At 42.9% G+C, this 13,139-nt stretch overlaps 1 protein-coding gene and 1 pseudogene across 2 annotated transcripts in view; both read right to left on the reverse strand.

Moving 5' to 3' along the window:
• The window catches only part of GRIP1 (glutamate receptor interacting protein 1), a 661,865-nt gene that overhangs the window by 466,156 nt on the left and 182,570 nt on the right, over positions 1 to 13,139 (reverse strand). The gene's annotated exons all lie outside the window — the stretch shown is intronic.
• LOC125755977 (heterogeneous nuclear ribonucleoprotein A1-like) lies at positions 297 to 3,123 on the reverse strand (annotated as a pseudogene).

Here is a 13,139-nt window from a genome sequence, read left to right on the forward strand (position 1 = left end):
GCTACTAATTAGCTCTAATGATCTGAATGCAAATTAATAAATCTCTATGCTAAAAATTACATGCATATATAATTGTGACTTTTATAACTTCAGAGCTCTACTTAACCCATTACTTGCTTTTTCCTTCCCAGGACCTGGAGGAGGATGGAGAACTTTTTTTCTCTGTATTTTTTTTTTATTATTATTAAAGCTGCCATCCAAGATTTTATTAGTTTCAGGTGTACAGCACACCTGTATTCACTTTAATTTTTCTTTTTTTTTTTTTTTAATTTGAGTGTAGTTGACACACAACGTTACAGTAGTTTCAGGTGCACAGCATAGGATTCAGCATCTCCACAGGTGATGCTGTGCCCTCCGCAAGTGTAGATACCGTCTGTCGCCAGACAGCACTAAGACCATACCATAGACCATGTTCCCTACGCTGTGCCTTTTATCCTTGTGACTTACTCATTCCCTCCCTGGAAGCCCGTATTGGTAGAGAGCTCTTCCTACCACCTTTCCTGCACCATCCATCCATCACATGCACCACTGAGCTTTGCAGCTTTTGAAGATCTTGTTAAAAAGAATCCAAGGATTGCAGAAATAAATGAAAGCCCAGACATTTTTGCAAAGGGCGGGGGGAAGAGGGGCAAGCACAAAGCTGTGGAAGACAGTGCAGCTTGGAACATGCCCAGCAAAAGTTGCCTACTCAAGAACTGTTGGACCCCCTGAGAAGAAGAAAAACTTGACATTGCGTGGCGGTTGGCTATCAGAAATAAAAGGCGGGTAAGAACACAGCTCTAACAAGATGGTCAGACGCCAGCATTTTCGTCAACAAAGACCGGAGTGGTTGTCAGGATTAACTGAGATAATTAATATGAAAAGGCCTGTGTGTACCTGCTACACAGCAGGTTCTCAGAGAAGGTCCTTTCGTCCGTTCCTCCACGCCATCAACCAGGGAGCCTCTAATTCCTATTTCCAGTCCTTATTGATTCACTTTTTGTTTGTCTTCCTCTGTGTATGTGGGTTTTTTTTTTTTTCTTTTCCTATGTATACTACTTTTTTTTTTTCCTATATATGCCCCCTTCCTCTCTTTTCTTTCTTTTTTTTTTTTTAAGACACATTTATTCAGCATCATGATCAGACTATTACATTTAGCAATCAACAGCATGGGTGCAAAAAAAAAAAAATCTACATTAAAACCCTTTGTTGGAATGCGTTACACTTTCCACAGAACAGAAACTGAAATAACCTGTTACACAACTAGTCACAAATACAGTCCTCGAATTTTTTGCCCATACACATAAGTATTGTCTAAAACATGTCTTCTTTGTAGCAGCTAGGCCCTGCCACCACCTGCTCGGCTGAGTTCACAAATCTGTTGTAACCTGTAGCTTCCCTGTCACTTCTCTGGCTCTCCTCTCCTGCTAAGCTTTGTTTCCTGGCAGTAATTAAAACCTTCTGCCACTGCCATAGCTGCTGCTGCTGCTGGAACCGCCACAGCCACCTTGGTTTCGTGGTTTGGCAAAGTATTGGCCTCCACCACCATAGGGGCCAGGGCTTCTGCCTCCAAAATTTCCTCCTTTCATGGGTCCAAAATTTGAGGATTGATTGTTGTAATTGCCAAAATCGTTATAGCTTCCGCCACCTCCAAAGTTGCTTCTGTCATTACCAAATCCGTGACAGTCATCCCCACTGCCACCGTATCCACCACCACCTCGACTGCCACCGAAGCCACCTCGACCACTGAAGTTCCCTCCACGACCAAAGCTGTCATTCCCACCAACACCACCTCCACGACCACCACCAAAGTTTCCAGAACCACTTCGGCCTCTTTGGCTGGGCGAAGCTCTAGCCATCTCTTGCTTCGATAGGGCTTTCCTTACTTCACAGCTGTGGCCGTTCACAGTGTGGTATTTTTGAATGACAATCTTGTCTACAGAGTCGTGGTCGTCAAAGGTCACAAAAGCGAAACCTCTCTTTTTGCCACTGCCTCGGTCCGTCATGATCTCAATCACTTCCGTTTTCCCATCCTGTTCAAAATCATCTCTTAGATGATGTTCTTCAGCGTCTCCTTTAATGCCACCGACAAAAATCTTTTTCACAGTTAGGTGGGCACCGGGTCTTTGAGAATCTTCTCGGGAGGCAGCCCTCTGCTTCCACGACTCTTCCGTCCACCTCGTGGGGCCCGGGTTCCTGGCCGCGGCCACCTCCTCCAGGTGGCGGGGGACGACCCCAAAGCCTCTGGAGCGCTCGGCGTTGGGCTCTCTCCTGACCACACGGTCCGGAAGCGGCCCCCAGCGCTCAAAATGGCTCCTCAGACTCTCGTCGGTCGTTTCGAAGCTCAAACCTCCGATGAAGAGCTTCCGCAGCTGCTCGGCTCTTTGGGAGACTCTGACTTAGACGTGCGGGCGGGGGGAGGGGAGACTTTACGGATGCTTGCTCGGCGGCGTCCAGGGCAGAAAGGCCCTTCCTCTCTTTTCTCCCTGATTCTTCTCATGCCCTCCACCGTGCGCACACAGGCACCCTTTAGTTCCTCTGGGGGCACGCGGAAAGAACAGGTATTGAACCTCAACATCGAACACTGACCAAAGACCTGAACCTTGAGCCCGACGGCCTGCACACCCCGTGGAAACCCTTACAAGGCCACCCATGCCCTAACGCAGACGTTAGAGCGCCCGAGCCAATGCTGTGCTAATACCGAGTGCAAGGGCAGCTAGGCCTGGAGAGCTGGCCGGGGCGGGGGGGGGGTCCTCAAAGTCACCAGAGAAACGCTGGCTGCCAACACATGGGAACATCGCACTTGGGGTCTGACAATCGTGGCGCAGGAGAAAAAAGTAAGAGGACCCAGTGGATCTGATCTGAACCAAAAGTCATGTCGGGTCATTGACTATGTGATCCCAAAAAGCTGCCTAACGTCTCGGAGTCTCAGTTTCCTTAGCTGTAAAGTAAGGTCAGTGTGAAAATCACTTAGTCAATACATCTAAAGCACTGGGAACAGTGTCAGGAACGTACCGGGTGCCAAGTGAAATACTAATACTAATCATAATAGCATTCTGCTTATTTTATAGTTTGCTTTTCGGCTCCAAAAGCACCTTGCTCGGCTCTCACTTTGGCTGTTGTCAGTACTTGTTCCACTGCCATTCTCGGCAAGGGTCACAACTACAGAAGCACCTGCACTGGCTTCTGGCTCCAGAGGGTAGGGAGACAAACACACAAGCAAGGGGAGAAACAAGAAGCGGGAGGAAGGGTCCGTCCCCTCTGTCCCCTTACATCCCACCGATCACCAAGTTATGTGCGGCCTTCATTCTCGCCCTTTGTGGCCTTCATTTCTCCCCGCTCCATTCCACCCTCACTAGCCTGGCCTTTGTCCTCTGTCCCTCAGATAATGGAAAGCACCATTTCCTGGTCATCCTGCCTGTCCTGTCTCTGCCCCTCACAGCCTTCTCCACGTGAAAACCCAGCATCACATCAGCGTCCTCCGGGGGCTCCCCTCATTGGCCCCAAATGGACTCCTCCAGGCTTGGTCACACCACGTGTGCTCCCCTGTCCCCCTCATAGCTCTGCTCGCCCTATTGCGTAGCCGCCGGCTTTCATCTTCACCCTAGATTATACATTCCCAGTGCCCACCCTAGATGATACATTCCCAGTGCTCATCAAATGACCCCACCCATGGCAAGCGCCCAAAAAATGGATGCTGCACCCACAAACTGCAACTCTCTGATGCAGACACAGAGGGACAGGGGCACGGCCCTCACCACATTTACAAGGGATTGCATCAGTGGGCACATTTATGGGAAACTGCCTCCTCTGTACAAAAACTGAGCCTGATGAGAGACTGAGGGCTTTCCCACCTTGGAGGGGAAGGATGGTGGAAAGGGCTCCAGGGTCTCCCTTTCCTGTCTCAATGATTAAGAGCTCCCCACCAGGAGGACTTATAGTTAGGGTAAACATATGTCCTGTCTGCACAGAAAGGCTCTGCTTTGTCAACAGCAATGGTGTCCCATTTCACTCGGAATGATGTCCCAGTTCAGATACCGTATTACGTGATGGCGGGAAAGGGCAGATTGGATTTGAGCTCTTGTCACCTTCCAGCTTCGTGACCTCGGTCAACTTCTCTAAATTTCTCATTCTCCATCTACAAAATGGGTGTCTACTTCACGGGATTGTGCAAATTAAGTGGGACATAGCATGCAAAGTCATGAACCTAACAATGCCTGGCACACTGCTCCAAGGTGGTAGCTACTACTGTTATCACTGGCCTTCATCACTGATGTGGCTGTGTGGACAGAAAAAAGAAGGCAATCACTAAATGTCAACCCTCCAACACATTCTGGCAACAAATTGATCAGGTTTTTAACTCAAACCACATATGAGTGCCTTCTGTGCAACATTACAATTGCACTCGTAAGAGAGAAATGGGGAAAAGCAGGACAAAAGCCTGCATGCTTGACCTGTGTATTCTGTTAATAATTTAAGTGAGACCACTTAGCGCTTTCGCTTACAAGAGGGAGCAGAGACCCGCACCTCCCACTGCTATATCAGAACTCTTGTCAGCCGCAAGAGAATAGAGCCTGTTTGAGAAATTGCCTCTCTCCAGCCTCTAATAATAACATAAAGCATATCAGTGAGGATCTATAATTGGTAAGCAAGGTTAAGACTAGAAAATAAGACTCCTACTTTCTAGAATCTTCTTATAAGTGATACATTTCTCTTAGAGGAATCAGAATCAAAATACATAGAAATAAAAAGAAAAAGGGATGCCTGAGTGGTGCAGTGGGTTGTGTCCATCTCTTGGTTTCGGCTCAGGTAGTGATCTTGGGGTCCTGAAATCCAGCCCCCTGTTGGGCTCCATGTTTAGTGTAGAGTCTGCTTGGGATTCTCTCTCTCCCTGCCTCTGCCCCTCCCATTCGAGCTCTATCTCTTTCTCTCTCCCCCAAATAAATAATCTTTTTTTTTTTAAGATTTTATTTATTTATTCATGAGAGAGACAGAGAGAAAGAGAGGCAGAGACACAAGCAGAGGGAGAAGCAGGCTCCGCGCAGGGAGCCTGACGTGAGACTCGATCCCAGGTCCCCAGGGTCACACCCTGGGCTGAAGGCAGTGCCAAACTGCTGAGCCACCCGGGCTGCCCATAAATAAATCTTTAAAAAGAAAAGAAACAAGAAGAAAGGTTAATGCAGATTCACATATTATTATTCAGCAGAATTGACACCAATTGGAAATGGGGGAATCAAGAAATGCAAAAGGTATAAGAAACAGAAGCTTAAGAGACAAAAATTATCAATGGATTATAAGAAGAGAAGTTACAAATATCACATAGATCGAGCTTAGTCTTGAATTCAAGACCTACTCAATGAATCGCTGATGCACAATTTCCTGGACCAAAAAGTGAGAGAAATGGGGGGAAAATTAATACAAAACAGAAAATAAAACAAAAAGCAAAATATTACTTGTGCAAGTAGTTGAAGAAGATTTTGAAATATCATCTAAATTATGCATCATTCATACCAATTATTACTGCCTCCAAGTCTTCTACTCTTCGAATCTGAGGCATCTTTTACGTAAAGAAGAGGGTAGGGTCAGGTAGCAAAAAGAAGCCATTGCCCTTCTTGGACTTTAACAGAGACTTGTCTTAAAACACATCATGAAGACCTTGATTTTCCCTTGTAGGAGCTGGGTGCTTAGACGTTTGCCCTGGACTCTAAAGATGTGCTGTAAATACCAAGGCTCGCTTAAAACGGAGTATAAAACTCTTCATTGTGAGGGGTAGACCTTCACCCACTGAGATCAAAACCCCAGGAACTCTTCAGAGAGACTCAGCACCCAAAAGCAAAGGACACTCAGGATCCCTTTGCAACTAAAAGTCTCAATGGTGCCCATGCCACTCAAGAAGGTTGCAACAGGGGAGAAATGCCAGCGGGCAGATTTCTACAGCGAGAACTAGCCACTCTTGCTTTCCTCCTGTCTATTCCTAGCAGGAGCTAGTGCCCAAAGAGCAGGTGGGATGAGACATCACAGGGAAGGCAGGGAGAAGGAGAAGACAGTTGATGAGCCAACCTCCACCTCTCAAGTCTCCCAGGTTGCATAATCCACGTCCCACTCTGCCACCCAGGTGCCACCTCAGAGAAAAGGAGAAGAACTCTGCAAGACTTTAAATATCACTTGAAGTGAACGAAAAGTGACTTAACTTGTTCTCTTGCATGGGCAAAACTGTGAAGAAGTGGGGAATGGAGACTTAAGGGCCATGTTTAGAGAAAATTAAAGTCATGGTACGAGACTCGAAATTTCACATCCTCCAATACAGGGGGGCCTGGGGGGCTCAGTCGGTCAAGCATCTGGCTCTTGGATTCAGCTCAGGTCATGATCTCAGGGTCTTGAAATCGAGCCCCAAGTAGAGCTCTGGGCTCAGCCAGGAGTCTGCTTAGGACTCTCTTCCTCTGCCTCTCCCCCTGCTCACACTCTTCCTCTCTCACTCTCTCAAATAAATAAATAAAATCTCTTTTCGAAAAAGAGAGAAATTGGAGATAGAACACCGGGGGTGGGGGTGGGGGTGGGGTCGCAGTGTAGCTAAAATATACTGAAGGCCTTCAACAGCCCCGCTACTGCAATACACTCTATGCAATCCTCCCCACAACCTCCTGACGTGACATGTATGCTGTCCTCCCCACTTCATGAAAAAGTCCAAGGTTTACAGAGGTGAAGGAATGTGTACAAGGTCACACCTCTGAACGGTGGCAAAACTGGGATTCAAACCCAGAGGTCTCTGATTCCCCAGAGGCCAGGCTCTCTTTTCGTTGAAAGCAGAATCAAACTTCATGATGTCAACACATGAAAATCAGAGGGGGAGAGGCCGAGCAACAGAATTCTGGTGTGTGCTTCACCGTGTGCACTATGAACACGCCTGACACTGACTGAGGTCTCAGAATACCTAAAAACTGAACTTTCAGAATCCTAATGAAGCGATATTGGAAATAAGATTATTTTTATTTGCAAGGTTTATAGAGTTTGTTTGCTACCTCCTCTAAGCAAATATTGAGCATGTGTACGAGCGCCACAAGGTATTATGAATATTTTAGCGTGGGTTCTTTCTAACTCAAGTGAGAATACTCAACTTGGAAGTAAATTATTAAGCTGAGAGTTAATTTCAAAGCTGAATCTGGTCCTTGATACAAACTAATTGTGGAAAGAAAAAATGATCCTTACATCATATAGTAGAGGCTTTTAAGGTAACAATGCTCCTAATATATAGAATAAAATTACTAGTTTTAAAAAGTGAAAAACTGTGCATTTGGACTGACAAATTAATAGTGATCAGTATCTTGAATGCCTTTTCAATTTCTGCTTACTCCTCAAGCCCAATTACAACCTCTCCACCACAATAAAAATTCTCTTTTTTGAAAGCAAGTGCAAGAGATTTCCCTACTGAAAATGTGTTCACATTCCTAAGCTTAAAATCTCAACGGTTTTACAAGGGCAGACGCCTGAGCCTGGCTCCTGGCCCCAGCACTCATTTGTTCTCCCCTCTATCTACTCTAGAAAGGGGAGATCATTTTGGGTTTGGGACAAAAATAAGCAAAAATAACAAGATAACAAAAGTAACAATAAAAACAAGATAATAGAAATAAGAAAAACTAGTATCTATATACCATTCATTATATAGCCCCGAGGACCCTCTGATAAATAATCTCATTTGACTGTGACAATAATACTGTAAAGAGCCACAGCAGGTATTGTTGTCCTTGTTAATCACTGCTGTTCCCACCACTTCTCTTCTATTTGACGGCATATACATGAGGTCTCAACAGGTTCAGGGAGTTTTTGCCAGGTAACCCCCCTCAGTGAGAGCTGGAACAAGGAGTCCAAGTCTCCCTGCGTTCTTTCCACTGACTTCACTATCACCCAGTTGCCACTTGCTAGATACGAGGTGAATTTCAAATCTTGAAAGTTGGGGAATTGAGAACGCAAAGCAATTATAATTGTGGTGTATGAACCACAATTGATCTTACCCTTTGTTTCTTCAGCTTTGTTAACTATGTCGGCATAGGAGATTAAATTGCTTTGAAGACTTTGCCTTAGGAGTATGACATATTTTAATAAAGCTTGGCATTTCAAATCTAACAGTACTCAGAAATAATAAGGACTACTAAGATATAGAAATTTTTGAGAAAGAATTAGAATTTAAATTGTAATTATTAATGATAAAATTTATAGAGAATTTTAAATGTAAAATTGTCCATTGTGGTCTCAATGTTCTCGTGGGTAAAATGTGCTAAGATGGTACCTACTTTATAGGTTGTTGTGAGGACTGAATGAGACCCTGCCTTAAGGTGTTTGAATATGTCTGGGACACCAAGAGCCCATTAATGTTAGCTAGTAGCTCATCATTTTAATGATAGAATAAGGAACTATAGAGACCCTCCTCCAGGTCTTTTGTTTTTCATTTTTTTCCTAGGTGTCAAGGATATTTGTATCTGACATTTTGTTGCCTTTTAACCACTTTGAAAATTCTATATACATTACTATAGACTGAATGCTTGTGTTCCCTGAAAATTTATCCTAACCACTAAGGTCATAGTACCTGGAGGTGGGCTCTCTGGGAGGTGATTAGGCCGTGAGGGTGGAACCTGCACGCATGGGATTAGTGCTCCTATAAAAGAGACCCAAGAGAAATCCCTTGCTCCTTCCACCATGTGAGGACACAGTGAGAAGACTCCCATCTATGAAAAATGGGCCCTCACAAGACACCAAATCTGCCACTGCCTTGACCTTGGACTGCTCATCCTCCAGAGCAGTGAGAACTAAATTTCCATCATTTTTAAGCCACTCAGGCTATATGATATATTTGTTACAGTAGCTTGAGTGGACTAGGACATACATTTGACAGTGGGTTTGCACTGTTGTATTTTATGTATTGTGTTATTCTAAGATATAAATCTTTGAAGAAACTAACCATTAAGATGTGATGATGGTAATTACAAATATTTCCTTATAAATTTTAAAGTTCACTTTACTAAAAGAAACAGAGAGAGGTGACTCCTAGTTAAAGTGCTTCCCCTGAACCAAAGATTTTTACCAATAAGACTGTGTAAAGATATTTATTCCTCAGTGCTTCTCTATCAAAAAAAAAAAAAGCTACTTTAATTAAAAGTAAATTTAATTTAGATAAGGACAGGCCTAAATCAGCAGTTCTCTGTCCTCTGTGTGCATCAGAATCATCAGGGTTCTGGAGAGCTTTTATTTTTTAATTGAAATGTGGCTGACATACAATATTATATTAGTTTCAGGTGTACAATGAATTGTGATTCGACATTTATATACATTACAAAATGATCATCCATAATAAGTCATTACCATCTGTCCCATACAAAGTTATTACAATATTATTGACTATATTTCCTAAGGTTTTAAATAAACTCAGAGCCCAGGTCCTGCCCCTGATGATTCTATCAGTCAAGCGTGGGATTCAAGAACTAAAAAAAATTTGGGACATCTGGGTGGCTCAGGTGGTTGAGTGTCTGCCTTTGGCTCAGGGCATGACCCAGGGGTCTGGGGATTGAGTCCCCCATCAGGCTCCCTGCAGGGAGCCTGCTTCTCGCTCTGCCTGTGTCTCTGCCTCTCTGTCTCTCATTAAATAAATAAATGAAATGAAATGAAATGAAATGAAATGAAATGAAATGAAATGAAATGAAATAAAATAAAATAAAAATAAAATCTTTAAAAAAATGAACTGAAAAAATTTAAAGCCTACTCAGTTTATAGGAATGTATACTCAGGGTTGAGAACCATGGGCCAAAATTAGATTTCCAAGCCCCTGTTTTGCTAATAGGAATAAAAATCTTGTTTCTGTGATGTTTTTCTACTGAACAACACAGTTGTTCTCAATCAGACTTAAAAGGCCACATTTGAACAAATCAAGCCATATTTTGATCTGAGGAATAGGGCCCTAAAAGCTTTGAAGATTGCATTTGAATAAGCATTCAAGTCTTGTATAACCACAGTAGGATGTTAATGAAGAAGTAATGCTAGAAAACACAGCTGATCTGGAGAAAAGTGAAGCTCTAAGAAGGAACATGATTCGTCTGTGGGAACGAAGCCAGCAGCAGACTCGTATCAAACCTGTCTCTTCAAACCCTGCCACACTTCTTCTATCGGAAGTCTACTCCTTTCATGTACACAGAATGCACACAATAATGTTTTTTTCTTAACAGTGTTCCCAATTTTGAAGAACTCTGGTCCAATACTGAACATTGTCTGTTCTATGTTATATACATTGAATATTTTAAAATACATCTATAAAAGTCAAAGGGACTATACTAAATGGTCAGGGATGTAAGCCAAAATACATCCTTTGCTTCTGATAAGAATAGATATAGTGAACTGACTTTCAAATTTCAATAAGTCATATTATACTAATTTTCTCAAGTTTAATTTTATGTATAATATTTAAAGCATAAATGTGTGACACCTATGGGGCCTGGGCTATGTTCCTGGGTAGAGAATGATGGCAAGTACCAATCATGTATTATGATGTGCTCACCTATTTCATATCATTGAATCTGGAACCATGTTTGCAACAATGATAACATATATTGAAACAATATTATTGTAACAATAATGACTGCCACCTATTGAGTGCCTATCATATACTATGCATTGTATTACATGTTTTATATATACAGCCTTTAAGATTATTATATAAATTTCACAGATGCATAAACTGAGGCTTAGAGAACTCAAAGTGCTCACAAGTGCAGCCATTTGGTAGCAAAGTAAGGATCCCAATGCAGACCACCTTTGTCTGAAAGCCAATGCTTGATCTACAAATTTTTACTGCCTTAGAATAATTACTTTGAGACCATTCAAAATTCAATTTTGTTGGATGTAAAATTACATTAATATTTTTGGATAATTTTGAATTTAGGTATAATTGAGGTTGAAGAAAGCCCTAATTGAGAAAAAAACTGATGATGATGAAGATTAACACTGATAAAACCTGAATATAACGTCAAAGAATCTCCTTATTATTCTGAGTGACAGAGAAAGATGACACAGAGTTCAGAAGCAATACACCTGTAACTAAATACTATTATCTGCTCTGTACCTGAGAGTGAGCACCAGGGAATTTAAAATTAGAAAAACCGGCATAGAGAAAAAAATTTTAAATGCAAATAATTCAGATGATTGTAACTGGAATACAAATAAGTTTATTATACATGTTAATGGCTCAACCATCTTTAGATCTGAAAAATAAATTATGTGACTAAAGATAAATTTAGCAGGAGGGCAGGGTGACAGATGTGCCATGTCTAGAAAGAACTGCAACAGTGTGGGAATTGGAAAGAAGACTGTGGGTCTTTCATCTTGTAGGATTACCAGTGGATGCTCAATGACTTTATGATGTGTTTCTTAGAGACCCGAGTAACATCACAGAGAACATATGGATTTCAAGGGGAAATGGGGAAACAAGTAAAGTGTTGCTATCTTTTAATGTTGCTCTAAAAATTTTATATAGTTGGTTTTCTAGCAATTTCATGATAGTCGTAAGGTGCCTAGAAGTCATGGATGCTTTGATAAAGAGTTTTGTTTTTTTTTTAATGGAATAAAAGTTGGTGGATCTCAAAGCAAGCTAAAGCTTTTATATCTCTGCATAAAGGTTGAGTCTCTGTTTGGAAAGCAACAGTCAAAAGTTCCAATCTTTTTTTTTTTTTTTTTTTGAGATAATGCCAATGAGGATTCAAAATTCATGTAAGGCTTCGCATAACCTTACTAAGAAATGGTTGCAGTTATGACTCAGTGGTGCAGAAGCGCTCAAGGACTTAATGTAAATTTTATATATCAAGGACATGGCAGGACTGTCAGCCCTAGAAAAGTGTTCATATCTGAGTGGTCACAAAACCTTCAGCATACGCTTCTAGGAGGCTGCAGCCAGAAATAACCAGAAGGAATTTATCTCCCACTGGAAAAATGCACCAGAAGGGACTGGGGCAGTGCACTGATAGGAAAACTATGTCTGAAGGATTGGTTGCCAAAAATAGAAATGGGGCAACTGCATCCTCTGCATCATAGGGGATGGAAATTGGGATGCAGTAATCCTCAGAACACTGAGCTAGCCCTAATTCTAAAGGGACACATACCATAAAACTAGACCAGTAAGAAGGAAAATGCTTTAACTCAGAGGTTGTCCTTCCTTCTCTCACTTGGGAATGTGTCTTGAGAAAGAGCTGAAAGATGAAGACCCTCATTGGGAAATACACCCCAGGTGAACTCTTCCCCATGGACATAGAAAAGGAATCAGAAGCTTCCTGAGAAAGAAGGGGTGGAAAGAGCAGGAAATGATCCACATCCAGTGGGAAGCAGTCCAGTTCACGCCACATGGGGCAGGTTGTGGTCTCCCTCTGAGTAGATGAGCAGAGAAGATACAGCTTGGACAACAGAAGTCAAGGCCCCGGGAAGGCCCAGGAAATTCTGGCGCAGTAAGGCATCACGGAGGGCAGTGGCACTCACTCTGGCTCTGAGGCTCAAATGTCAGCCGCAATGGCAAACAGTAGTGCGAGGATCAGCAGTGGATACGAGACTGGATCCAGAGATGACAGGAGAGATGGCAACACAGCAGTGACACACTGGGGCTCTGGCACTTCTGAAAGCCTCCCCCTTCCACAACCCGGAAGGGACAGCCAGGAGCTCCACCCCAATCCCCCCACATGATCTCTCATGTGGATGGTCTCCTCCTGCTCCCTGGTCCCTTCGGTGTTGACTCAACGTAATTGCCAGGGAGACCCTTGTCTAACTTTCATTAGAGATCATTTTAGACTCACAAGGAAGTGGCAAAAATAGTAGACAGACTCCGTGTACCCTTCACCCAGCTCTTCCAATACTAAATCTTACATATCTATAGTATATTATCAAACAAGAGAAGCTGACTTCGGTGCAAGACTCCATTCAAGCGTCATTAGAATCCCACCACTTTCTTCATTTTTTACTCTAGAGTTGTACGAAATAGTCGCACACATAGGGATGTGTGCAAACGCCCTCGCAATCATGATGCAAAACTGTGCCACCACCACAGAGAAACTCTGTGCTACTGTTTACAGTCACGGCCAACCCCAAACCTCACCCTGACAACCACCAATCTGTTCTCCATTTCCATAATTTTGCCA

Source organism: Canis lupus, chromosome 10 (assembly GCF_003254725.2).
Source record: "Canis lupus dingo isolate Sandy chromosome 10, ASM325472v2, whole genome shotgun sequence".
NCBI lineage: Eukaryota > Metazoa > Chordata > Mammalia > Carnivora > Canidae > Canis > Canis lupus.